We start from the raw sequence: 6,000 nt of genomic DNA, 5'->3' as shown, positions 1-6,000 counted from the left end.
AATAAATAAAATCTTAAAAAAAAATCTGATTTTTTTTTTTTAAAGTAGGCTCCATGCTGGTCATCCTGAGCCTGAGATTAAGACCTGAGCTGGGGGCGCCTGGGTGGCTCAGTCGTTAAGCGGCTGCCTTCGGCTCAGGTCATGATCCCAGGTCCTGGGATCGAGCCCCGCATCAGGCTCCCTGCTCAGAGGGAAGCCTGCTTCTCCCTCTCCTATTCCCCCTGCTTGTGTTCCTTCTCTCTCTGTGTCTCTCTCTGTCAAATAAATAAATAAAATCTTTAAAAAAAAAAAAAGACCTGAGCTGAAGTAATGTCCACAATAGCCAAACTGTGGAAAGAGGAGAGATGACCTTCAACAGACGAATGGATAAAGAAGATGTGGTTCATATATACAATGCAATATTACTCAACCATCAGAAAGGACAAATACCCAACTTTTGCATCAACATGAATGGGACTGGAAGAGATTATGCTAAGTGAAATAAGTCAAGCAGAGAAAGTCAGTTATCATATGGTTTCACTTATTTGTGAAACAAAAGGAATAGCATGGAGGACATTAAGAGAAGGAAGGGAAAAAGGAAGGGGGGGAAATCGAAGGGGGAGATGAACCATGAGAGACTATGGACTCCGAGAAACAAACTGAGGGTTCTAGAGGGGAGGGGGGAGGGGGATGGGTTAGCCCGGTGATGGGTATTAAAGAGGGCACGTATTGGATGGAGCACTGGGTGTTATACACAAACAATGAATCACGGAACACTACGTCAAAAACTAATGATGTACTGTATGGTGACTAACATAACACATACACACACACACAAAAAGACCTGAGCTGAGATCAAGAGTCAGAACTTAACCAACTGAGCCACCCAGGTGCCCCAAAACTATGAGATCTTTTATAGCACCATTTGCAATATCTCAAAAAGAAAGAGGAGGAGGAGAAATAGCTAGGTATAAATCTAATAAAATGTGTGTAGGATCTTTATGCTGCAAAGTACAAAACACCAATGAAAGAAATAAAAGAAAACCTAAATAAATGGAGAGAAATGCCATGTTTATGGATTGGTAGACTCAATGTAGATATAATGTCAATTCTCTCCAAATTGATCTTTAGATTTAACACACTCCCAATGATTATTCCAGTGCTGTTTTTCCATAGATATAGAGAAGCTGATTCTAAAGTATATGTGGAAAGACGAAGGAACTAGAGTAGTCAGCAATTTTCAAAGAGAAGAACAAAACTTCAGAACTCATGCCACCTGATGCTAAGACTTACTATAAAGCTACAGTAATCAAGACAGTGTGGGTTCTGGAGAAAGAACAGACACGTAGATCAAAGGAACAGAATAGAGTCCAGAAATAGAGCCACGCAAATATGGTCAATTGATTTTTCACAAAAGGTAATTCAGTGGAGAAAGTAAAGTATTTTCAACAAATTGTGCTGAAACATTTGGACACCCCCACACAAACCTCAACCTATACCCCACATCAACTATAAGAATTAACTCAAAATGGGTCATAGACTTAAATGTAAAACATAAAACTACAAAACTCATAGAAGAAAACACAGGAGAAAATCTTCATGACTTTGGGTTAGGCAAAGAACTCTTAGATAGGACTCTATACATGGGACTCAAAAAATGATAAATTGGACTTAACTAAGATTTAAAACCTTTACTTTGCAAAAAGAATGAAAAGACAAGCCATAGACTGGGAAAAAATATCTGGAAATCACATATAAAACAAAAACTTGTATCCAAGAAAACAGAGGCAACAAAAACAAGAGGAAATAAGTGGGACAACATCAAACTTAAAAGTTTCTGCACAGCACTACTGGGTATTTACCCCAAAGATACAAAAGTAGGGATCCGAAAGGGTACGTGCACCCCGATGTTTATAGCAGCAATGTCCACAATAGCCAAACTGTGGAAAGAGCCAAGATGTCCATCGACAGATGAATGGATAAAGAAGATGTGGTATATATATACAATGGAATATTATGCAGCCATCAAAAGGAATGAGATCTTGCCATTTGCAACGACATGGATGGAACTGGAGGGTATTATGTTGAGCGAAATAAGTCAAACAGAGAAAGACATGTATCATATGACCTCACTGATATGAGGAATTCTTAATCGCAGGAAACAAACTGAGGGTTGCTGGAGTGGGGGGTGGGGTGGGAGGGAGGGGGTGACTGGGTAATAGACACTGGGGAGGGTATGTGCTCTGGTAAGTGCTGTGAATTGTGCAAGACTGTTGAATCTCAGATCTGTACCTCTGAAACAAATAATGCAATATATGTTAAGAAAAAAAAAAAGAAGAAGAAGAAGAAGGTAGCAGGAGGGAAAGAATGAAGGGGGGGAAATCGGAGGGGTAGACGAACCATGAGAGACAATGGACTCTGAAAAACAAACTGAGGGTTCTAGAGGGGAGGGGGGTGGGAGGATGGGTTAGCCTGGTGATGGGTATTGAGGAGGGCACATTCTGCATGGAGCCCTGGGTGTTATGCACAAACAATGAATCATGGAACACTACATCTAAAACTAATGATGTAATGTATGGGGATTAACATAAGAATAAAAAAAAATAAAAAAAAATAAAGTTTCTGCACAGCAAAAGAAACCATCAACAAAATGAAAAAACAACCTATGAGGAGCCTGACTGGCTCAGTCAGTAGAACATGTGAGGATTGATCTCAGGGTCATGAGTTTGAGGCCCATGTTGGGTGTAGAGTTTACTTAAAAACAAACAAACAAACAAAACCTATTGAATGGGAGAAAATATATGTCTGCTAAGGAGTTAATATCCAAAATAGATAAACAATTCATACAACTCAATACTAAAAAAAAATCCAAATAAAAATGGGCAGAGCATCTAAATAGACATTTTTCCAAAAAAGACATACAGATGGTACTTCAAAACCACAATGAGATATCACCTCACACCTGCTACAACGGCTACCACCAAAAAACAAGAGGGGCCCCTGGCTGGCTCAGTCAATAGAGCATGTGACTCTTGATACCGGGGTCGTGAGTTCAAGCCCCACAACGGTGCAAAGATTACTTTAAGATAAGTCAGTCAGTAATTAAATAAATAACTTAAAAAAAAAAAGATAAGAAATAACAAGTATTGGTGAGGATATGGAGGGCAAAATGGCAACCTTTTTGCCCTGTTGGTGGGAATGTAACCTGCTGCAGCCACTCCAAGAAACATGGAGGTTCCTCAAATAACTAAAAATAGAACTACTATATAATTCAGCAATTACACTTTTTTTTTTAAATTTTTTTTTTAAGATTTTTTATTTATTATTTGAGAGAGAGAGAATGAGAGAGAACACATGAGAGGGGGGAGGGTCAGAGGGAGAAGCAGACCCCCTGCTGAGCAGGGAGCCCGATGCGGGACTCGATCCAGGGACTCCAGGATCATGACCTGAGCCGAAGGCAGTCGCTTAACCAACTGAGCCACCCAGGCGCCCAGCAATTACACTTTTGAGTATTTATCTGAAGGAAATGGAAACACTAACTTGAAAGGATATCTGCCATGTTCACTGCATTATTTACAATATTTTGTATTGTATTTTACAGTATTATATACAGTATATGTATATTTACAGTATTTTGTATTGTAATACAACAGCATTATTTACAATAGCCAAGATACAGAAACAACCTTAATGTCCATTCATCAATGGATGAACAGATAAAGAAAATTCACACATGCACACACACACACACACACACACACGTATATACACACACACAAAGGAATTTTACTCAGCCATAAAAAAGAAGGAAATCCTGACATCTGCAACAACATGGATGGACGTTGAGGGCATTATGCTAAGCAAAATAACTCAGACAGAAAACGGTAAATACCATATGATCTCATTTATATGTGGAATCTAAAAAACAAAAACAAAATAAAAAACCCTAACTCATAGATACAGAGAATGAAGTGGTGGTTAACAGAGTTGGGGGGGGCAAAATGGGTGGAGGGGGCCAGATGGTACAAACTTCCAGTTATAAGATAAACAAGTTCTGGGGATGTAATAATGTATAGCACAGTGACTATAGTTAATAATACTGTATGGCAGGGTGCTTTGTTGGCTCAGTTGGAAGAGTGTGCGACTCTTGATCTCAGGGTCGTGAGTTCAAGCCCCACGCTGAGTGTAGAGATTACTTAAATAAATAAAAACTTAAAAAAATACAGTATTCCATATTTGAAAATTGTTAAGACTATAGATCTCAAAAATTTTCATCACAAGGGGCGCCTGGGTGGCTCAGTCGTTAAGCGTCTGCCTTCGGCTCAGGTCATGATCCCAGGGTCCTGGGATCGAGCCCCGCATCGGGCTCCCTGCTCTGCGGGAAGCCTGCTTCTCCCTCTCCCACTCCCCCTGCTTGTGTTCCTGCTCTCGCTGTCTCTCTCTCTGTCAAATAAATAAATAAATAAATCTTTAAAAAAAAAAATTGTGACAGAATATGGATAACATAAAATTAAACATTTAGCCATTTTATGTGTACAGTTCAGTAGTATTAGACACATTCACGTTGTCAAGCAATGTCCAAGACTTATTTCATCTTGCAAATCTGAAACTCTGTACCCACTAAACAAGAACCCATCCCCACCCACACCAGCCCTGGCAACCACCTTTCTAATTTCTGTCTCTATGAGTTTGACTACTCTAGGTACCACATACAAATGGAATAATGCAGTGTTTTGCCTTTTTTGACTGGCTTATTTCATTTAGTATATGGTTAATGCATATTGTAGCATGTGTCCAATTTTCTTTTTTTTTTTTCCAAATTTTTATTTAAATTCTAGTTGGTTAACATATAGTATAATATTGGCTTCAGGAGAATTTAGAGGTTCATCACTTACATATAACACAAAATTTCCTTCCTTCTTTTTTTTTTTTTAAAGATGGATAGACAGGTATCTTTATTTTTATTTATTTATTTTTTTAAAGATTTTCTTTATTTGAGAGAGCAAGACAGAGCAGAGAGAGAGCACAAACAGTAGGGAGGGGCAGAGGGAGAGGGAGAAGCAGGCCTCCTGCCGAGCAGGGAGCCTGACGTGGGACTCGATCCCAGGACCCTGGGATCATGACCTGAGCTGAAGGCAGACGCTTAACCGACTGAGCCACCCACGTGCCCAAAATTTCCTTCCTTTTTAAGGCTGAATAGCATCCCTGTGTATATATATACACGCATTCATATATGTATGTGTTATATGTAATATGTGTATAATATACATATATAAAAGCGTGCATAACACGCATGCATATACACATGTGGGAATATTATATAGACACACATTATATATTTTTGTTTGTTTGTTTATTCATCTGTCAATGGAAATTTGGATGTTTCTACTTTGGGCTACTGTAAACAATGCTACTATAAATATGGGTGCATAAATATCTCTCCAAGACCCTGCTTTCAATTCTTCTGGATATATACTCAGAAAGAGAATTGCTGGATTTTTTCCATTTTTAGTTTAGTGTTTGTTTTTTTTTTTTGAGGAACCACCATATTATTTCCCACAGCAGCTGTATAATTTTTCATTCCCAGCAGCAATACAAACAGGCTCCAATTTCTCCACATCTTTGCCAACACTTGTTATTTTCTGTTGTGGTTCTTATCTGCATTTCCCTGAGTGATGATGAGTGATGTTGAGCATCTTTTCATGTGCTTGTTGGCCATCTGTATGTCTTCTTTGGTGAAATATCTATTCAAGTACTTTGCCCATTTTTTAATTGGATTATTTGGAGTTTTGTTTTATTTGAGTTGTAGGAGTTCTTTATATATTCTGGTTGTTAACCCCTTATCAAATATATAATTTGAAAGTATTTTCTCCTATTTTGTAGGCTGCTTTTTTTTTTTTTTTTAATAAACTCTACCCCCAACACGGGTCTCAAACTCATGGCCTGGAGATCAAGAGTAGAATGCTCTACTGACTGAGCCACCCAGGTGCCCCTAAGAGTTTTGTAGTTTTAGCTCTTGGG

The sequence above is a fragment of the Neomonachus schauinslandi genome, chromosome 5 (assembly GCF_002201575.2).
Source record: "Neomonachus schauinslandi chromosome 5, ASM220157v2, whole genome shotgun sequence".
NCBI classification, from domain to species: Eukaryota; Metazoa; Chordata; class Mammalia; order Carnivora; family Phocidae; genus Neomonachus; species Neomonachus schauinslandi.
Note: the sequence above shows the minus strand (reverse complement) of the source record.